General features: G+C 42.0%; 1 protein-coding gene across 1 annotated transcript in view; it reads left to right on the top strand.

The window, feature by feature from the left end:
- The window catches only part of PIBF1 (progesterone immunomodulatory binding factor 1), a 2,608,929-nt gene that overhangs the window by 299,376 nt on the left and 2,282,305 nt on the right, over positions 1 to 27,248 (top strand). The gene's annotated exons all lie outside the window — the stretch shown is intronic.

The following is a 27,248-nucleotide window of genomic DNA, read 5'->3' as shown; positions in this document are numbered from 1 at the left end:
ATTTAACATATATTACTCTTTCTACCTTTTTTCTTATCAAACCTTAATATTCTTCTTTTCTCTACCCACCTTTTTCACTTGTGAGTGCGTTTCCTTACCTGTTGGTATTCTTTCTCTACCCTCGCTGGTAGTTTTTCCTCTCTCCTTTTCCCTCTTCCCTTTTGGTAGTTCTTTTTACCATTGTTGATAGAACTTTCTCCCTTTCCAATCCATCTACTACTTCAAGCAACAGAGTTCATTCTGCATTTGTTCGTGAGCTTGGAAATCACAGTCAATCAAACAAAATCTCAGCTAAGTCTCCCTCAAGATTTAGAATTAATTGGAGCTCATTTTAACACCATCTCTTGTTTAGCCTGCCTTCCCCAGCACAGATTACAGAAGATAAAATCCCAAATACATCCTATTCTTTGCAAAAACAAAGTTCCAGCACTACTAGTCCTTCAAGCGTTGGGTTCCATGGCAGCGGCCATCACTCTAGTCCACTGATGGTGAACCTTTTGGGTTTAATGTTCCAAAAATTCGGAAAATGCCAACTTGACTCTGCTGGCGTGTCTCATCCCCCAAACAAATAAAAATAAATAAAACAGCATAGCTGTCAATACATCAAGGATAAATCTCAACAGAATCCGGGACGATTCTAGAAGTAACAGACATGGACAGTTTTAAACTACTAGTACTATTAATCTGAGACACTGACAGAAATAAATGAACATGAATTAATAAACATTTTCTGAAGTGAAATCTATAAATATAATTATTGTCATTATTAAGTGTAAAAACTTGGTAATTTTAGGAGGGATTAAGCGGGACTGTTGAGAGGAATGTAAAACAGCACATGCTTAGAAATGCAGACTACTTGCCCTTTGTAGAAGTGTAACCAGGAAGAGAAAACAATGTCAGCAGTGCCCTTTGCAGATTCTATTGACACAGTGTACTGAAATAGTCTTTGAGGTTAATTACTTCCTTATCTCTGCAGCAGTGTTTTTTGAACTGGCTCCTGGCAGAAAATAATTCAATACACTTCACACGTGCAATGAATGCAAAAGCAGTTTCTTTGGTAACTCTGTGTTGGTGAACACTGGCATGTCACCCAATACGTTGTGGCATGTCACCTTTAGCACGTGTCATTGGTTTGCCTTCATTGCTCTAGACCTATTAGCGAGGTTCCACATGCGGCTCCTACAATGGCTTCTAGCATCACAAGGGTCTGTTCTAACCCATCCAGTGAATTACCCCATACTAATCACCAGTTGCTGCAAAAAAGAACTATCCTGGTGGATGGAATCTGAGGAAATTGTATTAGGCTTTCCATTTGTCCTTCCTCAACCCAAAGCCATAGTGACCATGGATGCCTCCCAAATGGGGTGTGAGCGGCGTTATCTGGGAAGAACAGTCCAAGGCACTTGGTTCCAAATATAGGCCAATCTGCATATGAGTGTTCTGGAGTTGAGGGCAGTGCTTCTAGTGTTGCAAGCCTTTCACTCTATCCTTGCCCTTTGGACCATTGCGATACAGTCAGACAACATGTTTGTAGTCTGGTACATCAACAAACGAGGGAGTACCAAGTCCTACCCCCTGTGTCGAGAAGCCCTGAGAGTGTGGCAATGGCTATTTCCAACCGTTTTCTGATAGCAACGCACATCCCAGGGAGTGCAAATGTGATAGCGGGCAAACTGAGCAAATGCATTCTACTGCCTTACTAGTGGTCTGTCAATCCCGAGATAGTGAGGAGGATTTTGTGTTGCTGCAACCTTTTTGTGTCACCCCAAAACAACAAGTGCAGAAGCTACTTTGACCTGATCCTACCTCAGGGGGAGTCACTGAGAGATGCTCTTCCCCTCGATTGGCCCCCGGGTCTCCTCTGTGCCTTTCCCTCCTTCCCTCTAATTCCACTTTTTCTCAAGAAAGCAGCCAGGTTGAGAAGCAAAGTGATCCTCATTGCACCCTATTGGCCTCGACAAATTTGGTTACCCTTCCTATGGCCTCATCTAGTACATCATCCATGAATTCTGGACTCGGTTCCAGACCTGCTTTCTCAGCCTCAGGGACTGGTGCACCTCCAACTTTAAAAATCTCAAGCTGGCAGTTTGGTTCTTTCAATTCCATTATTCGCCAAGCATAATGATATTCCTACTCCAGTGTGGGTAATTCTGCTGACTTCCCATAGACCATCCACCAGGAAACTCTACCTTACTAAGTGGAAGAGATTTTCATCCTGGGTTTATAATAATGATCTTGATCCTTTTTCCTCTCCTGTGGGAAAAGTTCTAGAATTTCTAGCCATTCTTTTTGATCAGGGGCCTCCACCTCTACAGTTAAAGTTCAATTAGCTGGGGTTGGGAGGGTGGCTTAATGGCTAAGGTGTTTACCTTAGAAACACAAGGTGCAGGGTTTGACTCTCACAAGGGATAACTGGCTAGGCTTAAAATGGCTCATAGGGGCAGTTAGCCTAGTACTAAACTATGAACTATTTCTAACTTCCATAATCGTTTTGGTGACCTTCCTCTAATTTCTCAGACTATGTAAAGTATTCTTCAAAGGAACTCTGTTTGAAGACTCCATTTAAACAGCCTCTACCCTCATTGGATCTGACCATTGTTCTTCAGTCTGTGGTGCTTACTCCTTTGAGCCAGCACCAACATGTGACCTAAAGTTTCTTTCATGGAAAATGCTTTTCCTCATGGCTATAACTTCCGCAAGACGAGTTTCTGAAATGCAGGCTTTATGCTCAAAATCCCCTTACTTAATTTTCCACGGATAGGGTTTCACTCAGAACCAGTCCATCTTTTCTTCCGAAGGTAGTCTCAGGGTCCAACATCAATCAAGCCATAGACTTGGTTGTTTTCTTCCCCAATTTTTTCCAGCAAAGGTGAATATTGCCTACATTTGCTGGATGTTCACAGACAATTATGTTTCTATCTCAACAGAACTAAAGAATTTAGAAAATCAGAACAGTTGTTTGTATCCTTTTCTGGCCCAACTTTAGGGAAGTATTTTTCCAAAGTTACCTTGTCAAAATAGCTAAGAGATTGTATTACTTACATATATAGTCAAAATAATCTCAAAAGTTACCTGCACCAGTGAGAGTGCACTCCACCAGATCAGTGGCCACTTCAGCTGTTTTCTATTCCAAAGCGTCCATAAATGAGATAAGCACAGCAGCAATGTAGGCTACTCCACATACCTTTATCACTCATTACAAATTGGGTCTGATCTCCAAGGAAGAGCTTCCTTTTGTTCTATGGTTCTCAGGAATATCCTTCCATAGGGCCACCCAGGATCTAAAGTAGCTGGGGACTCTGTCCCAAGAGTCAAGAATAGATGAAGATTGACAACATCAGATAAAGAAGTTGTATTAACATTACGTTCCATCTGTGTTGTCATTCTTCATCTGTTCTTGGCATCCCACCCTCTTTCCCCCTCCTGTGAATTCTTGGAGGAGTGAACTTTTGTCCTGGGTGCATTGTTAGGGTTCACCTTGGACATGGCTTCTTCATATTTGCTCATGATTCCTCTGGCTTTCTATAAGTCTGCAAACTCAGTCTGAGGTAAATGGGAGAGGGGCATTTTGAGTAGAGTATTTTTGGCTGGCGTGAATTGTATAACAGATGGACTGGTTCCGAGGATTGGAACCGACAACCGAAGAGTCAAGAATAGATGAAGATCAACAACACAGATGGAATGTTATGGTAAGACACAACTTCTTTTTCAGTTTGGACAAAACAAATCCCATCAGAAAATCTGACCAGTTGTTTGCTTCCTTTGATAGAAGACACAGACAGGCTTCTTAATTTCTAAACAGACTTTCTCCAGGTGGATATCTCTTTCCATCTCTTTTTGTTGCTGTTTCATGGAAAGAAATCTCTCCAAAATCAGGTTAAAAGGTCATTCCACTAGAGCATTTCCCTCTTCCAGAACTTTTGCCATATGCATTCTACGAGAGATAATTGATCCCTGTTCTATACCTTAGACCTCCTCCCATTCAGTCTAAAAGCTTTAGAAATATTCCCATTTGTCAGCAGTACTGCAGCAATGATCTAATGAAGAACATAGCAGAGCTGTGTAAGAACTTGACATAACAGTAGATGTTTGGAGAGATCACCGTTGCATTGTGTGCACCCTCCCTCCTTCCCCTATGTTTTAATGCTTTCTGTTTTCCTTGGACCGAGCTGACCTTTATGTACCCTATCCCTTCTTTATCTCACTAGATCCAAGACCCTTTTCCTAGAGTAATAGCTTCAGACTAATATTTTCCTTGGGCAAGAAGGCACTGAAGATTTTCTCACTCTTATGATCCTTTTTGCCAGCATGTGGTCTCTTTCATAGGTTGTACATTGGATGTATATCATTAGAGGAAGATGCCCAAGCTTTGGTAAACCAGCTGGATGTACAGTATCCTTAGCAGGGTACTTCTCAGGTGCCAGCAATACTGCAGCAGTGATCTGTTTAGAAGTCCTTACACAACCATACTTTAAGCCCTGTGCTTTGTTTTTAGATGCAACTTCTCTTTTCTAGAGTGAATCTGTGTTGATTGACAATTCTGGCCTAGTTTAGCTGTGCTTTGTAATTTGCTATGTACCTTGCAGATGGCATTAAGCTTTATGCTATTTTACTATTGCTTGGCTTGCTCTGTTTTTCCTTAGCTCCAATTTGTCCAGCAGATGTGCCTGGTATTGTTTTGCTTTAGTTACCTCAGTCCTGTTCTGTTTCAGTGTCAGAAATGTTTTTTTTTTCCTCAGTGCCTGTTCCTTGGTTTGGGTTTCAACTTTTGCTGCTTTTTTCCTTTTTTGAACTTTTAGTTGCCGCCTTGAAACTTAAGTCAGTGTGGAGTCTGTATGTTTTTGGTGGTTGGTTTGTACTGGTAGTTTGCTCCTGGTCTTAACAGCCCTGTTTCAGCTCCAGTGGATGTTGGTCCTTTATATCTAGCATTGGTTCTGTCTTGACATTATCAGGGTTTCAGGCTTGACTCCTTCCTCAGAGTTGATGCTTTCCTATATATGACTCAAATCACTAGATGCTCTTTTTTCTTGGCTCCTTCTTTGGGGGATCTTCCTGGAACCCTTTTCCGCCTTAAGGGGTCAGCGGGTCTATTCAGGGTCGACCCTTGCTTTGTGAAATTTGACTTCCATACCTTTGGTTTGCACCTCAACTTCATTTAACGCTCGGTACCTCCTCAGCATCTACCTGTACCTTCATGTTCAGCCAAGACCTAAGTGGGATCATTCTCAGTTCTGTTGACTTCAGCCTCACCTCTTCTGTCCCCAGGAACCCATGGGGTTAATGGATGCCTTTGGCATCTGCTTTATCCTCTACAGGTTAATTCTTCACACCATTGAAAACAAAATCTGTCATTCCTAAGCTCTCCTCGGGGCTATCATTTCTTCCAAGGTTAATCTTTTGGTCACTGGGTCGTCTTCAATTTTTAAGGGGTTTCAGGCTCTACTCTGTCAATTCCACTATCTTCTCAGGGTTGACAGACTTCAATGGAGGTGGATTTTCCCAGCTACAAGTTCTACCTTAATTCCATCTTTATCTTTTGAAGTTTCCTAAGACCTGTACAGTTCTGCTGACCTTTACAGTCTTTGAAGAGTATCAGGATTTCCCCTTCCTCTCATTTCATGGTGCTCCTTCTGGCTGTTCAGTTTGAGATACTGTAACGATTCATCTTCCACATGCCATGAATCTCATTTTCCTGATTAGTGGCTTATTGTTCCAGCAGTTACTTAGAAGTGGGCCTGTCTCGTAACACCTAACACCACTCTTAAGTATTCAACTGCGGTACCACCTTTATCATTCTTATAAGAAAAGCGCAGTCCGGGTCTGAACTGTCTGCAAACAACTAAAGTTAACTTTAAGTATGTGTCTACCAGTTTGAGCCAATATTCATTTTCCCCCTGGAGAGCACTGTGCTTTGGCTTGTAAGCAGCCCCCCCCCCCCCCCACACACACACACACACACTCATCTTCCACTTTCTCTCTTATTCCCTTCTGTTAGCAAATAGTATCCATAACTGATCAATACTGTGTGTTTGTTCATTTAAACTGAGACCACAGTAGCCTACTGATACAAGGTTATCCTGTTTTTCCACCTGAGAAATGGTTAAGAAATGACTTACAGTTTCAGAGCAGTCCTTGATCAATTGATTGTTTCTTAAACACAAACTTGTCTTTGCTTTGGCTCATTAGCAGCAGTATAAAAGAACTGCCTGCTCACACCCTTGTTCTCCCCCTCCCCTGTTTATTACCTTAAGCCAATCCCAAAGTTAATAAATATTACCTGTGGCAGGCACCATTTTTAGAACTACAACCACCCTTTGTCACTATCATATGTTCATTTATCAGTTTACTCTGTTCCCTGATTGTTTCCAACCCCCTCATAAGAGCAACTAATAGGGTCTCTACCCGCTTCGCTTCCCACCCTGCCCCCTATTTCCTCCCGCCCCCAGTGGTCCTACCTTTATTACACTCACAAACCCCTCCCATCTTTCCAATAGCCAACCACAGCGCTAACCCAACACTACCTCCTCCATTTTCCCACTACTATCACACCTCCTCAACTAACATGTACAAGCATACCTTACCTATGCTCACTGCATGCACTCTCCTTGCATATCTTACATCCTACCAAAGCTCCATCATTCCCCTACTCAACCACTACCACTGTACTACTACTCACACCACCACTCATGTCTCACCCTCACTCAGCTTCCCTCCCACCAACTCAAGAACCATCCCTATTCACCCCCCGCATATTCTACCAACTATATTACTCAAATATAAAGCATCCCTACAACTTAACATAGTAACCCTCCCACCATACCTATTACCCACAGAGCACAATCATAAAGTTTCCCTAATAAACAAACACATTCAAAAACTGAGAAAACTAATAACCTCATGCATATCAAAACTAGCCCTAAGTGGAGACATCCACCCCAACCCTGGCCCTACCATCTCCAACCCCAATCCTCATCAGACTAGAAACCACAACTTCTCCCATATCACAGCCAATAGAAAGCCAAGTGACTTCCTTCTACTAAGCCTAAATATTTGAAGTATATCCAACAAAGTCCATGAACTCCATGCCACCATAGACTTGTACTCCCCAAATATAGTCATCCTGACAGAAACCTGGCTAAAACCTCACATTACCAGTGAGCAAATACTCCCTACCGGTTACGGCATACTAAGAATAGACCGGCTAAACAAGAAAGGAGGTGGTGTAGCTATAATATTTAAACAGCATCTAAACATCCAGATCTTAAAATCATCAGCTCCACAAATAGGCAATGAAGAAATAATATATACCAACCTCAAAATAAACCAAAACAAAACCATCAACATAATTGGATGGTACTTCCCACATGGCCAAAACATCCCTCCACTAGTAAACCTCCTCAGCTGGTCTACCCACCATCTCCCCCAAGAAACTATCATTTTAGGTGATTTCAATATTGACTGGCAGTCCTGTTCTGGCAACAATCCAACTCGTCATACAAACCTTCATGGCTTCACCCAACTAGTCCAGTCGCCAACCACGATAAATAAAAACTCCAGCAAGCACACTACCCTGGATTGGATACTAGTCAGTAAGAGCCCCCAGTCATATATAACAGGCTGCTTATCAGATAGCCTCAATGATCACTCCCCAACATTCCTACTCAAAAAGTACCTATACCAAGCTAAACCTGTCATCTACCATCAAATACGTAAAACAATAAGCTTTAACCCACTCACATTCATCTCATCCCTTAAAGAATGCAGCTGACATCCCCTAAAGTACCACAGTCTTGATGATGCAGTTGAATTTTTTAATACTACCTTCCTGAGCATCCTTAATTACCATGCTCCCATAAGACTTTACAGAATGAAAGCACAACCCTCCCCATGGCTACAGAAAACCACTAAGTCGGAAATGAAAAACAGGGATAAAGCCTGGGAGCACTGGCGCAAAATCAAAACCCCTCAACTAGACAGAAATTCCTAGAACTACGCAATAGAGTTAAAAAGCTAATAAAACAGGACAAATTCCAATGCTACCAGTCTGCCCTTGACTCCTCCCAACACAGCCCCAAACAATTCTGTTCCTGCATAAACTCCATCCTCCACCCAGGTAAAGTCAGTACCCCTCCGCCTAACATCTCTCACTCCTCCAAAAATATTGCTACCTCATTCAACGCACACTTCACACAAACCATACTATCACTAGCTAAACAACACAACCCCCTCTTCTCCAACCCACACCTTCAACTAGTAATCTCCCCACTGCCTTCTCCTTTTCTCCTGTACCTACCTCCAACATAAAAAAAAACTCTTAACTAAACTTAAGCCCACCAAATTAGCAGCAGACAACCTCCCAGGTGAATACCTACAAATCACAGCTGATGCTCTGGCCTACCCAGTATCCATCTTAATTAACCAATCTCTGTCAGAAAGTTGCGTTCCCACACTGTGGAAAGTATCACATATAATTCCCCTCCACAAAGGCAGCCCCTCCACAGAACTAACCAATTACCGCCCCATAGCTATTCTCTCTCCACTCTCCAAAATACTAGGGAGATGCATACATTCTCAGGTCTCAGACTACCTCCTTACTAACAACCTCCTTTCCAATACTCAGCATGGTTTCCGACCAAACCATAGCACCACCACTGCCTTACTCTCCTTTACTAACACTATCTTTCAGCATAAAAACAATGGCTATCTCTCCTCTGCTACTTTCCTAGACCTATCTAAAGCATTTGACATGGTCCCACACAAACAACTAATCTCTGTCCTCAATAACCTATCCTTCTCTCAGTCAGTCACCAACTGGTTTCAGAGTTACCTGTCTGACCGCCAACAATCTGTTGTATGGCAGAATGACATATCTCCCCAGCTACCTGTCTCCATAGGGGTTCCCCAAGGATCCATCCTTGGACCCCTACTCTTCTCTGTTTTCACCAATAATCTAGCCTCTGCCACCAAACATGGCACACTCATACAATACGCAGATGACTCAACCACCATCTGCTCAGCCCAGTCCCTACCCAAACTGCAAAAAGTCACACAGGAAGGCCTTTTCTCTGTTGAAACTTGGTTATCCGATGCCCAGTTAATACTCAACCCAAACAAAACTAAACTACTCATCTTCCAATCCACCAAACATACTCAAAACAACTCTCACTTTAACATCACAGCAAAAGACAACACCACTATATACCCAACTGAACACACCAAATTGCTAGGAGTGGAAATAGACAAACTAAAATTTGACATTCACGTATCCATGGCCGTAAAAAGTCCACAAAAAACTAGGAGCATTGTACAGAAATAAGCAACTTCTCACCAAAGCAGCAAAGATTTCAATAGCAATTTCCCACCTTATCTCCACCCTACTTTATGCCTCTCCAATATATACCACCCTAAGGAAATGCGATCTAAACAAGCTAGAGACCTGCTACAACAAAATCGCCAAATTCGCCACAGGAGCATCCTACCATAGTCACCACTGTCTCTCACTTGCTGAACTGGGCTGGCTTGAACTCCCTCACCTCCTTCAATGGTATCAACTATCACTCACCCACAAACTAGTAAACCATCCACTAAATGTCCCATCCCTCCAGAATCTACTCCAACCCTATTGCACCACCAGACCACTAAGATCCAGCAACAAAAATCACTTGCAGATCACTAAAGCCAATAATTCTGCTGGTGAAGCACTATTCTCTTGTGTCATAGCCAAATTATGGAACTCCCTCCCACCCACAATTACCTCCATACCATCATGCACCCACTTCAAAACTTTACTAAAACCACACCTAAAAACATGCTGGTTATGCCCTTGCAACTCCCACTCTAATATCACCCACCCCATCCAACCACTACCTTTCTTTCCACCCCACTAACTGCCTTGATTATAGCAAGCTCAGATGCTCATAAGCCTAGTACTTATTATACAGCAGGAACTTCTTATTGCAACGTTTGTTAATGTCTGTTATGTACTTCGCAGATAAAGATTCTAGTTGTCTACTGATGTACTATGTTCTTCATGTGTAAATATGTTTGTAATTAATTGCTATGTTAAATTGTTAATTGCTATGTAATCCAATGTAACTACTGTCTGTTTATTTTAACTGTGGAGTTTTTCTCCCCAGGCCTCCGCTGAAAATGGACCTACGTCCAGTCAGACACTTCCGGTCAACAAATGTAAATAAATAAATAAATAAATATGCAGTTTTCTTCCCCTCATTATTTTCATAAATTTTTTCAGACTCTTGGGTCAACAGCTCTTGATCTTTGTCTTCCCTTTTCACACTTGACAGAAGTTTGTGAAGAGGTTTAGGCATTAACTCCCCCCCCCCCCCTTCCGCGACACTATTGACTTTGCCTCATTTTTCCTCTTCCTTCCTGTGATGATTAGCAAAAATTTGTGGACCTTCAGATTCCCCTACCTTTAGGATCCTAGATAAGGGACAGATGATTATTTTTTGCATGCCCTTGTATTTGTGCCCCATGATGCTCTGACACCTTAAATTTTTCCCTTTTAATTTTAGTCCTTTCAGACTTGTCAGTTAACTGTGACCTGGAATCTCTGTCAGTGAGATTGGCCTTCCTGCTATCTCTTGTGGGTGGCATCATTTTATACTGTTTTCTGTTTCTGCATGGCAGTGTTACAGGACACCTACTTAATTACATAGTCTACCCCTGTCATTTGGGTATTCATAGAATTCATAGAAAATACAAGGCAACTGGACAATGTGGCCATTTACACCTTGCCAGTACCCAGCTTTACACTTTACCTTGCTTTTTTTAAGGAGCAATAGGCCACTCATGCAGGGGATGAATTTGGGAATACCCATTCAATTATCTGACTTCTTTTGTAAAGGAAGATAGTCTGTTATGTTGCTTGATCTAGAGTGGAAGTTTGTTTCAGAGATGGAGTAGTCATTACATGAGGAATCTGGATCTCCGCTGCCATTTGTTTATTTACTGAAACAGGTTCAGATATATGGGCCTAGTGTTCTCTGGACTGTTTGGTTTGTGGAAATATAAGAAGTTTTGAAATGTTGGATCCCTAATGACCTCTAAAGCAAAGTACGAATCCCCCTTAAGGATTCTCTAGGGCACTTGAATACAGGGATGGGGCTTCCAGCCTCTCCTAATAGCTCAGGTCTTTAAGGCCCATCATTTCTTTTTGTTAGGAACCTCTGAGGGTTCTCCAACTACATAATATGTCTAGTAAGATACAGCCCAATAGGAGCAGTGTATCTTATGCTGGGCCTGATCAATGAGAAATATAGAGGTGTAAGGACGTTTGGGTAAAGAGGAGAGCCTTTGCAGTCATCTGTGTCTCTAGAAGCATGTCCTAACCACTGCTGCAATATGACATTTAATGGTGAGGGAGTTAGCTACAGTGTTCCAATGTCTCTTACAACATCTTTATTTTGGAGTGGGGTGTTGTCTATACCATAAGCTGGGCTGAAGGATAGTTTACCAACTGTGACAATATTGCACTTTTTGTACGTCTTTAACCCATTTTTTTTTTGCACCAGCTATTAATATGTTTAAGTTCAACTTGTTGCTTCTGCTTGTCTGAAGGTGATTTGAGGATGACATTCAGTTTACAATCATCCTCAAAACTGATTAAACAAAATTACCTGGTTTTGATTTGGACATCAGAGCTATATATGCTGAATAGTAGGGCCCTGGAATGAATCCCTGAGGGTCTCCACTTGTTACCTTCATGCTCTCTGAGGACGTACCTACCATCTTCATTGTGTGTGTTCTGACCCTCAGCCAATTTACTTTTATACCTTCATCATGTGGGAATGTAATTCATTGGAGGGATATTTAGCTTACAACAGACAGCATTTTTGCTTGAGACTGTATCTTCATTTTTGCTAAAATGCTCTTTAACACTGAGATAGCAATGTTAAGGGCATATGCTAGTATGTTCAGGTGATCCTCTATAATGACTTAATTTTAATTTTTTCTAGACTGACTTCACTCTCACTAGGACCTTTTCATAGTCTGATGCAGGGAGTTTTCAGATTTTTTGGAGTATATTGACCCTACTAGGACATTATTTAGATGTGTAATGCAGGGTCTTTTAAACAGATTGCCTTGCTAGAGCCTTGGTTTGTGGTATACTACAGGGTCTTCTGAGCCATTCACCTTGCTCTCCATCCATACCTAGTGCTCCCTTCTGTTGGCAGACTTGGGGCTGAGTGTTCTTGGGTCCTGGCCTTAGTTATGTGCAGTTCTGACTTTTGTTTGGGACTCATTCATCACTGAGCAGACAAGCATTTCAAATTCTTCTAAAGTATCTAATGAAACTGTATTCATTGACTGGCCTTTGACATTGTTGTCGTATTTAAGATGCATATTATTTCATTGACATGTTAATATTTTTCTACAGCATAGCCAGTTTGCTTTTTTCACAGTAATGCTTACAGCAATCTCGTGTTTAGTTCTATGCACCTATCAGAATTTTTTTATAGCAGAAATTCTTTTATTTAGCAAAGAAAAAAAAAACAGAAACTGAGTAACAGTGTAAATAAATAATGTATCTAGGAAACAGGAAATTATGTGAGATTAGAAAACCTATCATTTATAAGTACATATAATAACATAATGTGAAAGCAGTATTACCATTTCAGGTTGTGGTGCTTTCTTCTCCATACAAGTACTGAAGATAGTCAATATTATTCTTACCGTATACAAGGAGTAATATTATTAGATATCCTTCCATTTCACTGCTGCAATATTCTTAACATGAGGGATCTCCTGCCAAGGACGGCCTGACATCTTGCCAGTATACCAAAGCCTTTAGTTTGTTATTGATTCGCTGTATGGCACACATATGTTCCCTGTGAAAAGCGTAAGGGCATAAAGGTGATGTCTAAGCATGTCATAAAATCCATAATCTTGGACAAAAAAAAACTACTAACTCAAAATTCAACAAAACCAACAAAACAATCATCAAAAATTCTGATCAGGTATCAACAAATTACTCCACCCAGGACAGTCCAAAACACCTACCCCCTCTAATCTAAGCCAAACCCCTCCCAACCAAATTGCCGTCACCTTTAACAAATTTTTCTCTGAAACAGTTCAGTCTCTTGCAACTACCTTACCACCTATTACCACCACTAAATTTCCCACATCAACCAACCTACCCCAGTCTTTTAACCTTCAACCTATTCCAACATCTTTAATACACTCCTTGCTTCTTAAACTTAAACCATGTACACCATCAGCTGACCTTCTCCCAGCTGAATTCCTGCAAATTGCAGCTGGTGTACTTGCCTACCCTATTTCTATCCTAATAAACAGAACCATCTCTGAATCTGGAAAATCTCCTATATCATCCCTCTGCAAAAGAGAGGTACCTCAAATGAATTATCAAACTTCCGCCCAATAGCCCTACTCTCTCCCCTTGCAAAAATTATGAAGAGATGTATCCACCGGCAATTACTTCAGTACCTCTTACAAAACAACCTACTAGTTGACTGCCAACACGGTTTCAGGCCACACCATAGTACTACAACAGCTCTCATATCCTTTACAGATTGCATTAATAAAAACAGGAATACAAACCTTCTATCTTATGCACTCTTCTTAGACCTCTCAAAGGCCTTTGATATGGTTAACCACCAACTATTGATAGGTATACTTGAATCACTCTCCCTTGATCATCAGCTAGTAAAATGGTTCCATTCCTACCTTGAAAACAGAAAACAAGCTGTCCTGTGGGAAAACAATCTGTCTTCTCAGCTTCCTATCACCCTTGGTGTCCCTCAAGGATCCATTCTTGGACCTCTCCTTTTTACAATTTTCATTAATGATCTAAAAACCTCCCTTCCCCAAACTACATGCATACATTATGCAGATTATTCAACTCTGATATGTGCCGCATCCTCCTCTGCAAAATTACATACTAACACGCAAACAGTCTTTACTTTAATTGAAAACTGGTTCCATCAAAGATGTCTCCTCCTGAACCCCAAAAAAACAAAATTACTACTATTTACGCCCACACAGAAGTCCCCCTCAATCAATTTCATAGTGAAATCAAACAATGGCACAGAAATAGCCCCTGAAACTACCACTAAACTCCTTGGTGTAATAATAGACAACCATCTCAACTTTGACACACAGATTAACTCAACTATTAAATCAGTAAATAGAATACTTGGATTCCTCTATAGAATCAGACCATTTTTTACACAGTCAGCAAAGATTTCTATTTCCCAAACCCACCTCATCTCCACCCTACTCTACGCCTCCCCTATCTATATGAATCTATCCAAAAGCAACCTAAATAAACTAGCAACTGCCTACAACAACATAGCCAAATTTGTGACCGGCACCCCTTTCCGTACTCACCATTGCCTTAATCTTAAACTTCTAGGATGGCTGGAAGTACAAAACCAACTAGTTTACCAGCAACTCATTTTTATTCACAAGATTTTACATCATCCTACAAATACTCCCATACTATGTAGCCTAGTTAATTCTTATAAAAACCTTCCTACCCTAAGATCTGCTAAAAAGCTACAAGTTGCCACCACTAAATCCTTTAACAAATCTGGGGACTGCCTATTCTCAAATGCAGTTGGCAATACTTGGAACAAACTTCCAACTGAAATAACATCCCTTACCTCCACCAACCTTTTTAAGAAAAAATTGAAAAACATCATTAAAACCCAATGGCTTTGCCCCTGCTCCAAGCCTGACTGATACTTTGCGCCTTCTTTCTATTTCTGACGCCCTAATTTAATTATTTTTGCTGAGACTTCTCTACCTTCTATATATGACCTGATTAAACATTTTTTCTCTTGTAACTCCCACTGTGCTATGTGAATTTTTATGTCCTCTTTTTGTTTTTTTTTCTTTATATACTCGTATATTTAATTGTATATATGTATTTTATCTATATAAACTGAGTCAAGAACTATTTTCCTTGTATACTTTCCTAAATGGTAGAAAAAAAAAAAATAGTTTTTCTGCCATAATTATTGCTGCCGATCAATTTTATACTGACGTAATTATTTTGTATATCCGCTTTTTCGATGGACTATATAATTATTTTTTTATTTCTACTGTTCTTGTGGACTATTTTGTATATATTTTTTTCTTTGTAATGTCTCGGAGCTTTTCTCCTCGGGCCTCTACTGAAAATGGACATATATCCAGTTAGACTAGCCCGGTCAACAAGTGTTAAAATAAATAATAAATAAAAATAAATAAATCATCCTCTGAACTTCTTTTCTGCCAGCCCATACAGCATCTTTAATTTTCAGTCTTATCACCCGAGTCGTTGTTTTTTTTGACATATCCTTTTTTGCTTTCAGAATTTGTGGTGTTGTGGGGTTTCATGTCTTCCAGAAAGGGCAAATGCCAGTTTGGAGACAGATTCCCCATAAAGACAGTCACGAGCAGTGCTTGTTTTGTTTAGGAGCTTCTAATGATCACACGCCCTTAGTATTTGTAAGGCTTTTGTTCCAAAGACCTAACGTAGTCATCTTTCATCCCTTGCCATTTATCTTGTAAACCAGCGTGTAAAGCATTTAGCAAAAGATGCTATGGAAGGTGCTTTCTGGCCCGAGGGTCAGCAGTCTTTGAAGAAGGCCAAAAAAAGTCAGGTTTGATTCTTCAGCTGTGCCTTCTCCACTGGACATCTCTCTTGAGGCTGGTGAAAGCCTGGATGTTCATCTGATTTCTGGGATGGATTCTTTTGCCCTGACCGGTTCAGAGGCAGGCATGAATCTGACTTCTTGCACATCCTTCGAGGCCTTGCAGATGTCCGTTTTGGATGCTCGGGGTGAGCTGCAGCTAACTATCACCAAAGGGCTTAGGAGTGCTCCTCAGATACTGGTTAGGTAAGAAGTCCTGATTACAGTTATTTAGTGCAGACCGGTGTCAGAGCCTTCTACTTTTCATAAAGCAGATGTCCCTTTAAAAAAGAAGCAAACGACAAAACATATTTTTTCCTGCTCCTAAGGACCCTCAGACTGAATAGCAGAATTTTACACAGGGTTTGTTCAATGCTGTTATGGCCTTGAAGCCTCTTCAGGGGGTCTTTGTCCTGGCTCCTCCTTGGTTCCCCCCCCCCCAAAAGGTCTAGGATCAGGATTCCTCTGAAGAAGTGGATTGTGATGAGGAATCCCTGGCTTATTCTACCTACATTCCTTCCCCTTTGGATTATGGTTCTGAGGAAGAAGAGTCTGCAGTCCTGAATCTCCTTTTGAGGAGATTTCCTTTGGGGATACACTGAAAGGATGGTGGAATTCTTTAAATGGGATTGTTCCCAAGTTTCTCAAGTGCAGAGGAGGTATTATGAGCTCCTTCATATGGAAACTCCTAGACCCTCTGCTGTTCCTCCTGTTTTGGCTGCTTTATTGGATGCTTTTTCTTCTGAATTACAGGCCCCAGATTTTCAGCTCCATGCTCCTAAAAACAGGTTTTATACAGTGCCTGTTTACTGCAAATTCCTTTATAAGTATCTATCTGCTGACTGTTCAGTGATTTCTGTGGCATCAGACAAGCCTTCTAAATTACTGCCTTCTACCAAATTTCTTCTGATAAAGACAGCAGGACTATGGAAAGGCTGAGTAAAAAGGTTTATACTTCAGCCATCCTAGCCTTTCAGGCTGTTAATTATCAGACTCATATGACCAGATATGTTTTGGCTGTCCTTTCTCAGGTTATTTCTGACCCTCCTAATTTTGAGGGAAAGACTTCTGCCTTGTGTCTGTTAGGGACTTCTTCCCAGGTAGCTCTCCATTCCATTAAATGTAGTTATGATGCAGCAGATGCTTCTTCAAGGGGTGCTGCTTCCGGCACTGTGTTGAGATATTCCTGGCTACGGCTTCAACCTCTTCCTGAAGATATTAAGGCTAAGTTGATGGATGCTTCTCCGGACAACAAATGTTTGTTTGGTGCTGCTGCAGCTCATTTGCTTAAGTCCTTGCAGGAGAAAGGCAAGGAGTTACAGGATTTGAAACATATTTTTGTTTCCTTTGTGCCAAAGTTCCAGAGAAACTATCCTAATAAACCATCCTTTGTTAGAAGTCAGTCTCGTCGTTCTCCTTGAGGCAAGAAGGGTGGTAGGTGGGTTCTTTCAGCTAAGTCTACACAGATCCTTCCTGCTCAGAAACCTTCCTGTTCTGATAAACCAGGTGATGTCTGACTACCTGATTTTTCCCAGCCACATTCCTCTCTCACATCATCTTTCTCTGTCTCTTCCTGTCTGGTTAAACATAACTCAGGTTTCATGGGTTCTTTCCATCATTCGACAGGGGTATTTCATGTTTTGGAAATCTTGTCTCCCCCCGTCCCTTTCATGGACATTCCTCAGCCACCTTAAGAGCAGCTGAGCTCTTTTCCAGAGGTGCTTTAAGGTCTTTTGATTCTGGGGGCTATTCAAGAGGTTTCAGCTGCTCAAAGGGTGAACAGGTTTATTCCAGAACATTTTTGGTCCCCAAGAAAGAGGGCACTTGGAGAGTCATTCTGGATCTTTCTCACCTGAGCACATTTTTGAAGATTTTTTCCTTTCGAATGTTATCCCTTAAGACTTTGTTCCCTCTTCTGCTTCCTCAGGCTTTTATGGTTTCTCTGGATCTCATGGGTGCTTACCTCCATATGTTTATTCATTCCGTCGAGATTGCTTGTACTGGCTCAGGCTAAGTATTTTCTTCTTTTTGGATTTTTGACAATGTTTTTTTTTTAATTTAAATAGCTATTTTCTATTAGTGTAATCTTTAGAGTGTGTTTACCTTAGGCTAGTGCCTTTGTAACCTTTCTGCTGCTGCCTTTTTGCTGTTGTTGTGGCCGTCGTACTTTTCCCTCAGGCCTAACCCTTTCCTTGAACCTGTTTGACTTAGAGAGTTCTCTGCTCTTTTTCTCTTAGCCCAGTCTTTGTTTAAGAGCTTGTTTTTCCTTTCTTTTCTCTTTTCTCCATTCTCCTTTCTTATAGGAGTGCCGTTTAAGTTAGAGGCTCTCCTGGGTTGGGGGAGTTGCCCTTTATAGGCTGTTTCCCTTCCCTACTTTCTCTTTCATCTTCAAAAAAAAAGTGTAGTTTAAAGTTCTTTAGTTACCTTTGTTACTGATGTTGGTGTTATTTTCCTTGGTAATAGTTGTAATTACCTCCTAATATGTCTAAGGAACCTAAGGAGTCAAAACCTTCAGGTTATAAGAAGTGTGACTCATGTTGCCAGAAGATGTCCCTTACGGACGGGCACATGAGCTGTGTCTGTTGCTTAGGGGCTGTACACCTGCAGGACTTGTGTTCTATATGTCATGCCTTTAGTTCTCGGGTCCTGCAGGAAAGAAAGAATACATTGATTTTACGAGGCTTACTTAAGAGTCCTTTTGATGTGGCTGTTGAGGGTTCTCAGCCATCAAAAAAACAGGATAAGTTCCCTAAGCCATCATCTTCCTTGGCTCCTATCTCAGGCCCATCAAGGTCTAAGGATAAACATGTGAGTTTGTTGGATCCGAGCATTGGCTCTGACAAACCTCTTTCTCTGGTAGCTCCATCAGTGGTTTCGGAGCCAGTTAGGAATCTCAAGAGAACCAGGTCTCCCTCTCTAGAGCCGGTGAGGTCTGTTCTACAGTCCCACTGTTGCAGTCTATGGCAGGCAGTCATTGGTCTTCCTGTCATTCCTCTCGATCATCCAGGCTTTCATATCATGATGTGGAGATGATGGTGGAGAGGCTTCTCAAGACACAGGCATTAACTAAATTATTAGTGAGCCCAGCCCACAAGGATTTGGCGTCGACACCTCAGCCCGCACTGTTATCGATTCCTCCTCTGAGTCCTTAGAGTTCAGAGCCGGAGTGCATGGAAGTCGTTGTGGTGGAACCGCTGGCTCCGATGACCACCACTGGTCTATTGGTTCCGACCACCGCTCTAATCTCTTAGTTATCTCCTTCTATCGAAGGATCTGGGGGCCAATGCTCTCTTGTTGGCTCCGAGGGGAGGAGTGGCATCAGACCCTTGTCCCACCCCGCTCTCCCTCTCGGGACTTCGGCGCAGGTCAGCACGGCTCCTACATCGGCTTTGGAGCCATCGCCATTGATTAGGAGGAGGTCTCTAGACTCTTTGGAGCCGGGGACTCTTTCGGGCCGGGACCAAGGTGCCTTTGAGGTGATGGAGAGTGCTGTCCCCTGTGACTGCCCCACCCTCTGCTCCATTGGTTCCTACTATTTCGGTGCCTGAGTCTGCCTCTGACCCCCCCCCCCAAGCGTAGGGAATCCATGCTCCAGAATGCCCCATTGGGCGACCCGACCTCTTCCAAAACTTCCCCTGAGCATCCCTCAGAGGAAGTCCCTCGGAAGAGAAAATGCAAGAGGAAGCATTTGGACTCCCCTGAGTCCCTCACTTCGGACAGAGACTTTGAGGACTCAGAAGGGTCCCCACGGTCCCCCCCTGAGGATGTCTGTTTTTCAGACATCCAGGAAATACTTAGAGGGATGGCTGGAAATCCCTTGCCCCTTCTGAGTACAAGTCTGTGTACCTGGATGCATTTGGTTCCTGACCCTCCACTTCTTGGGTGTCCCCTCCTTTTGACCCTCTACTGGCTTTGGTGAGTCAAAAGGCCTGGAGCTCCCCAGAGACTATGGAACCAGTTCCAAGGAGGCCCAATAAATTCATAACTGCTCCAGAGGATAGGTCTTTTCTATCAAAGGGTGTGCCTATTGATGGCCATGGTGGTGGCGACATCCACCAAGAAAGGGTTAGCGGAGACGATTTCTGTCCATCTGCCGAAGAAAGAGTCTCATACGATGGACAGGTATGGGAAGCGTATGTTTGCTTCAGCGGCTTTTACTCTCAGGTCGCTGAATTATTTGTCTCACTTTACACGCCTTCAAAGGGATCTCCTGAAGGAACTAGGAGATATCCTACAGCTGAAAGAGCTGCGAGCAAGGTGGCTTCACAGCTTGCGACCTTGACATCTATAGTTTACTCCTCCATGCAGCTGATCTCCTACGCAGCAGATGGAGCAAGTAGGGCAGTAGGCACAGGAGTTGCTTTGCGCAGGGACTCCTGGATGTGCCTTTGTCAATTTGCAGAGCCCTTCAAGTCCCCCTTTACCAACACCCCCATTGACAGCTTGTCGCTGTTCAGGCCTCCTGTAAAAGAGACACTTACCAGGTGTGACCGAGATGGCAAAACTCTCTCTGCCGTGGGAGTAAATTTTTCCATCCCCTCTAGACTTTACCCCAAGGGTCAGAAGAGCGGGAAGATGTTCAGAAAATCCCAGGGAGTTTTGCCTGACACACGGAGACAGATCCCTCGGGGCAGAGGGGGAAACAACGGGAGACGCAGACCCCGTGGTGATGGGGGGGGGTTCCGCAGAATCAGGCTGATAGAGATACCTTCTCTGGCAGGCCTTTCCAGCGCTCCTGAAAGAAGGCCCAACTGTCCGCCTCTGGAGGCAGTCGGGGGCAGATTATCCCAGTACTCCAAAGCCTGGCAAACAATCACGGAAGATACCTGGGTACTGTCGATAATATCCAGGGGTTACAAAATTCTCTTCTCCCAGCCACCCCCTCCAACAAATCAAAACGCAATCCCAGATGTTCCACCCAGTCTTCAGGATTAAGCAAACCTAGAGGTTCAAAGGTTGCTAGAAAAACGAGCCATCCACGAAGTCCCCGCAGACTAAATCGAATCCGGCACTTACTTAAGGTTCTTTTTAGTTCCGAAAAAGACGGGACTGGAGACCCATTTGGATCTCAGCAAACTCAACAAATAAGTAAAAAAAAAAACGAAGTTCCAGATGGTAACACTGTAGTCCATTCTTCCCTTTCTGGGTCAGGGCAACTCTATGTGCTCTATCGATCTCCAGGATGCGTACTACCATATAAAAATGGACAGGCAGTCCAGGAGGTACTTGCGCTTCCGGCTGGGAGCCAGTCATTACTGGTTCAGAGCTCTACCCTTTGGTCTTACCACAGCCCCCAGGGTGTTCACCAAATGTATGGCAGTAGTCACGGCTCACCTGAGGTGTTTAGGATTCCGGGTGTTCCATATCTAGACGACTGGCTCCTCAATGCCACCACCAAGTATCAACTCATCGAGGTACAGGACTCCACTATTCACACCTGTACACAACTAGGCATCACCATAAACGACGAAAAGTCTGTCTTGTTGCCTTGTCAGTATATTTCATTTATAGTTGCAGAATTAGACACAAGGACCATGATAGCTAAACTGCCTCACAAGAGTTTTAACCATTCATCGTTAAGTTTCAATCTTCTTGGCAAACAAGAGAATCCAGGCAAAATTTGTCCTCAAGGTCTTGGGTTCGATGGCTGCAGCGATTACTCTGGTCACTATGGCATGCTTCCACATGAAAATTCTGCATTGGCTTCTTTTTCTCAATGGTCATTCCAGGATTTGCCAGTGTCGCATCAGATATGGATCACGGAGTCTTGCAAGAAGGACTTAGCATGGTGGCTTTATTCCCCTCTGGTATCAATGAGCAGGCCATTTCTAGCCCCCCATCCTGTAGCCACAGTGACCATGGACGTTTCCTAAATATGGTGGGGGGGGGGGCATTATCTGGGACAGACTGTTCAAGGGACTTGGCAAGAACACGAGTACCACTTGCACATCAGTGTCCTAGAGATGAGCGTGGTGGTTCTGGCGTTGCAAGCACTTCAAGACTCTCTACCTACAGGGACAATATGTCGGTAGTATGGTACATCAAACAGGGTGGAACCAGGTCTTATCCCTTGTGGCGAGAGGCTGTACGAGTATGGCAATGGGCGATGTCTTCTCGATGTTTTCTGGTCGCAACGCACATCCCAGGGAAATCCAGCATTATAGCGGACAAGCTCAGCAGGGCTATTCTGATGCCTTACGAGTGGTCCCTGAAACAGGAAGTTGCAGAGATAATTTTTCGCAAATGGGGACAGCCATGCTGTGATATTTTCGCCACTCCCCTCAACAACAAATGCAGCAGCTACTTTGCCCTTGTCCCACCACTGGGACAGTCACTCAGGGACGCACTGGTTCAGGAATGGCCCCTGGGACTGCTTTATGCCTTTCCTTTTCCCCTGATCCCCAAGGTTCTTCAGAAAGCTCAGTCGTTGGCTTGCAAGTTAATCCTCATTGCTCCTTACTGGCCTTGACAGATTTGGTTCCCATTCCTCTGGCTTCATCTACAAGGAGAGCCTTGGGTACTGGACCCCATTCTGGATCTCCTGACACATCAGTCGGGTGCTCTCCACCATTCTGTCCACACTCCCAAGCTGACGGCTTGGTTTCTGCACTTCCAGTCTTAGCCAGGCTCCCAGATGTTTCTCTGGCAGTTCAGCACATTTTGATTTCATCCCATAAGCCCACTACAAGAAAACTTAATGTTAGCAAATGGAAGAGGTTCTCTTGTCGGGCAAAAAAGAATGACATTGATCCTTTTACTGCCCCCATTTCTAAGATTCTGGATTTTCTGGATGAAACATTTGAACGAAGAGCAGCGGCAGCTACTATCAGAGTCCAACTAGCTGAAATTTCGAATTTCCATGTAGGAGAAATGAGATCTAACATCATGCCCCACAGACTATGTAAAGCATTCCTAAGAGATACTTCTTTCTTAAGACGTCCAATAAGAGTAACTCCCCCCACCCCCGGGATTTAAATCTAGTTTTAGAGTCTCTCATTCTTCCTCCCTTTGAGCCAGCTGATTCTTGTCCTTTAAAGTTTTTAACTTGGAAGACCTTTTTCTTAACTGCCATTGCTTCAGCCAGGAGGGTTTCAGAGTTACAGGCCTTATCTACTCATCCCCCATATTTGATTTTCCACAAAGGACAGAGTTTCTCTCAGAACCAATCCCTCCTTTTTACCCTGGGTGTGTTCAGAGCATAACTTAAATCAATCCATAGAGCTTCTGGTATTCTTCCCTAATTATAGCAACAAGGCAGAGTATAAGCTCCACCAATCGGATGTTCATAGACAGTTACGTTTTTATTTACACAGGACTAAGGATTTCAGAAACTCTGACCAATTGTTTATATCCTTTGCAGACAACAAGAAAGGTTGTCCAGTGTCTAAAGTGACCTTATCAAAAGTGGCTCTCAAACACTATCATGTACGTTTACGCTTTGCTGAATAAAGAACTTCCAGGAAAAATTGAAGGACACTCTAGGGCCTTGGCTACTTCTATTGCCTTTCAAGCCAAACTGTCCTTAGATTGTATCTGTGCGGCAGCCACATGGGCTAATCCTTGTACCTTTATCTCTCATTACAGAGCAGATGTGGCTCCACAGTCCTCAACAGTTTTTTTCCAGTGAGCCACCCAAGATTTAGGTGCTGGAGATGCTGTCCCAACCAGGAAGGAGGAGGCAAGATAGGATAACATAACATAAAGAAGTTATGTAGTCACCATAATGTTCCATGTTTGTTGTCCTTCATCTCACCTTCCTTCTTGAGTCCCATCTTCCTTCCCCCTCCTGGAGGATCGAGAAGAATTTTCTTCTTTTTGTTTGGCTACACTGGCTGAGTTCCCTTATGCTTACCAGTTAGTTGGACCTTGTCTTTTCTACCTTTATCTTGCTGATGTTTTACACACTCAAATGCAGGTCCCTTTCTTTCCCTAGCAAGTTGAGTAATATTTGGACCTATTTAGTCTGGTGGGTTATCACAAATGAGAGCTGGGTAACTACCGCTAGGCATGTGTGGATAGGGGCTAGCTTTGAGCCAATAAGAAGCTCTCGAGCTATAGTATACAGCCGAGTTGGAGCTGAGGATCAGCTCTGAACACAACCAGCAAGAAGGAAGGCGAGATGAAGGACAACAAACATGGAATATTATGGTGAGTACATAACTTCTTTATTTCCTTCTCTTCACTGTTGCAGTATTCGCTCCCTCCTCCCCCTGGTCTTTTGTCCCTCTGGATGTGTAGGTTACCCTCTGGTATCCAAGGACTGGGTTCCTCCTGGTGCTCTCAGCTCTGAGGATGATATATCTGGATGTCACCTTTATGCCCTATGCCTTGCATGGGGAGCAAACATGTGACATACGACATATCAGTAACAACCTAAAGGCTTTGGTATACTGGCTGGACGTTATGCTGCCCTTGTCAGGGGATCCCTCATGTTAAGAATACTGTTATGGTAAGATTTTACACAACTGTACTTCATTCTTAACAAAACAAATATTTAATGTTTATTTTGTTTTGACAGACTGGTGAATTTTTTTGATGGATGGACTTATTTTATCCACTTCTGTGTTTTTCCCCATAAGACTGTTTGTCTAACGACCGAAGTTCCGCTGTGGCGAACCCTAACCGGGAAAAGCCGAAAGACAAACAAACAAACATTCCTTTCTACCAAGTAGCTTATGCAGTTTTCCTAATCTTGCTTTGCTGCTCTTTCTCCTTCTCTGTCATCATGTCTGTTACGTCACTGATCATTGGAACCTTTCCAGTTCTCCAGTGTTTTTTTTTTTACTTCTTAACATATGCAGGGTTAAAGTTCCTGACTGCCTTATGGCAACTTTAATGCCCGATCCCGGCTCAACAGAATTAAATCCTGTGACAGTTTGACTTTGTTGTCTGATATGTCATTTATGATTCTCTTCATTTCCTTCTTCCAGTACCACCAGCTTACTACATTCCCCAAAAATATGTTCACAGTTCTACCTTTTTCCTATGTCATATCTGTAGCATCTCATTTTGACTGCTGGAAACCTGTTTGATAGCCTGCATGGTGTATAAAAATATTAGTGCAGGCATTTCCATGCAAAGATTCAAAATCATTCATTTAGAATCAGTCACATATTTGGGTGCCCTACAAATATCTCTCATCTTTCATTGTCTCCTGTTTGTTTAAGCTCTTGTTCTATTGTTTTCTCGTATCTTCAAACTGTTATTCATAATTCTGTATTAATATCTTGTAGACTCTACTTATTAGATTTTTGTTTGACGCCCTTACTTTTCTTGTCCCTATAAATAATAGTATTTGCCTCGGTCTTCTGCCTTCGTAGTTTGAATTCTTCCCTAACTACCATCCAGTTCTTAGTAGCATCTCCTTGCTCTATTTGTACCCAATACCTATGTTTCTTCCATAATCTCTGACATCTAGTTTCAGCAGAAAAACTAACTGTTTTTTCTTTTTTTTTCTTTCTTTCCATGGGTGTCAGTTTCCTAACCTAGTCCTGATGTTTAATATTTCTGTTGACTTGTTTTAAGCATGGCTATATATAGCTTTTGTTTTATCTTGCTGTGTAGCCTGGCCTGGTACCAAAAACCTATCCCCCCACCCAAGTCTCCCATGCTGCTGAGCCATCTGTTTCCATCTTGGTGAATAATCCTCATTCTCTAGGTTGTAGATTAATCATATCTGCACAGCTGTGCAGTTAAGACATAAGGGCAGACATTCCTAGCCCTCTTTGTTCTTGTGGGGATACCAATCTCTCCCATTTTACCCACGAATGTTTATTGTCCTGTAGAAATTTCCTGATTTCTTTATTTTTCCCATATGTACTCCTCTGGACTTTCAACCTAAGATTGCCCAACATACAATACCAGTGACACCGAAAACATTTTTATTGCTTATATCTTCACTCTATTTACTTTCTGTATTAATGACAGCATCTTGTCTTGCCACATATCCCTTGCTACCTGCTTAAGTTTACTCTCCAGCCACATCCCAAGCTATCTCATTTTATAGTGTTCCCACAGAAAGGGGTACTTCTGTACCAGCTCATGGTTGGCAGTGTAGTTTTGTACTATTGTCTTTGGTTTCCTGTCATTTATTTTATAATCAGCTATGACCTTATAACATTCCAAAGTTTCAAATAACTTTAGAATGTCTTTGAGAGGATCTGTAATTTATATAGTTGCACCATTTGCAAACAAGGCTATTTCTTATTGGTATAAGTACCCATTACATCATTTAATTGAGGACTTCTTTATTGCAACCAGCACTGGATCAGTATATAGTGCAAATAGTGGCAAAAGAGGGCACCCCTGCCTTGTGCCCCTTGTTAGTTTTAAAGCAACTAGACATTTTCCCTATCACCTTAACCTGAGTGTCTGCCCCTTTCATAAATTGTCATTAACAGTTCTGTCCACCTCTTGGGGAAAACAAATCTTCTAAGCATATTGTATACATAATTCCAATCAACCCTGTCAAATGCTTTTTATACTATCATTTTTTTTTTTTGTAAATTAAACAGTCCATATTCTGTTGAATTAGTTTTTGCAGTATCAGCATTTTATTATTGTTGTCAAATGTTTATCTTCCTTCACAAATCCACATTGGTCTAGACCTATCAAATCAGGAAGTTTCGTAGCCACCCTCTCTGCTATAAACATCATGAGAAATCTTTTAGCCATGATTTAACACTGAATTTTGTCTATAAGAAGCTGGGATCTGTGAGATCCAATACATCTCTTAATATAACTGCCACAACTTTCTTTTTCGATGAGCACAGAATCTCTCCTGCTTCCTTTATCATATTAAATAATTTATATCATATTCTGTTCTAATTCACATAACTTTGTTGGAAGCACATCCTTTCCCAGTGATTTTCCTATTGTCTGACTTTGTAAAGTTCTCCATATTTCATCTCTTATCTTTTCCAGTAGACTGCCTTGGCTAAGTCATCTTACCTACATAAGTCAGTCTCCTCCAGAAATGTCATGACTAATCTATCCGTTTTTTCTTACCATACCTCTGTATAGGTTTTCATAAAATTTAAGCAGTCCTCTAAAATGCATCTTCTTTTCTGGTAAGTCCCCCTATTAACTGGGTTTTTCAACTTCAGAACATTACATTTGATTCTTTGTTGCTTTGTATTCTGTACTAATTCAGTATTCCTCAGATTAGTATCAAAGCACAGCTGTGTTAATGTTATCTTTTTAAATTCATTTATATTTTGTAAATATCCTTCTACTTCATCCATTTGACTTTTGCCAGTCTTCTCTGTCCTTATCCCACATAATAATCCCTTTTTAATATTCTTTCACCTTATTTATACTCTGTAAATATACTTGATAATTTTGTTTCAAATCTTCAAATTCTTATCTTTTATAAATTATTTTAATATACATTTTGTCTATTCCCAGTCTAACCCCGACTCCTCATTTATCTTTGCTTTTAAGCCCAATCCCTAAATCTTATTTTTTTTCAGCAGGTGTGTTAGAAAGCACCAGAGACTCATTTTGGACTCCCATTATTTGTTTCTATGACTGCACTTTGTCTGGCATATGATCTAAAATTATAATAGGATATGTTTCATACCCAACCAC

Source organism: Protopterus annectens, chromosome 5.part0 (genome assembly GCF_019279795.1).
Source record: "Protopterus annectens isolate FY-2018-M chromosome 5.part0, PAN1.0, whole genome shotgun sequence".
NCBI classification, from domain to species: domain Eukaryota; kingdom Metazoa; phylum Chordata; order Ceratodontiformes; family Protopteridae; genus Protopterus; species Protopterus annectens.
The sequence above is the reverse complement of the archived record's forward strand: the minus strand, read 5'-3'. Positions and strand labels throughout refer to the sequence as shown.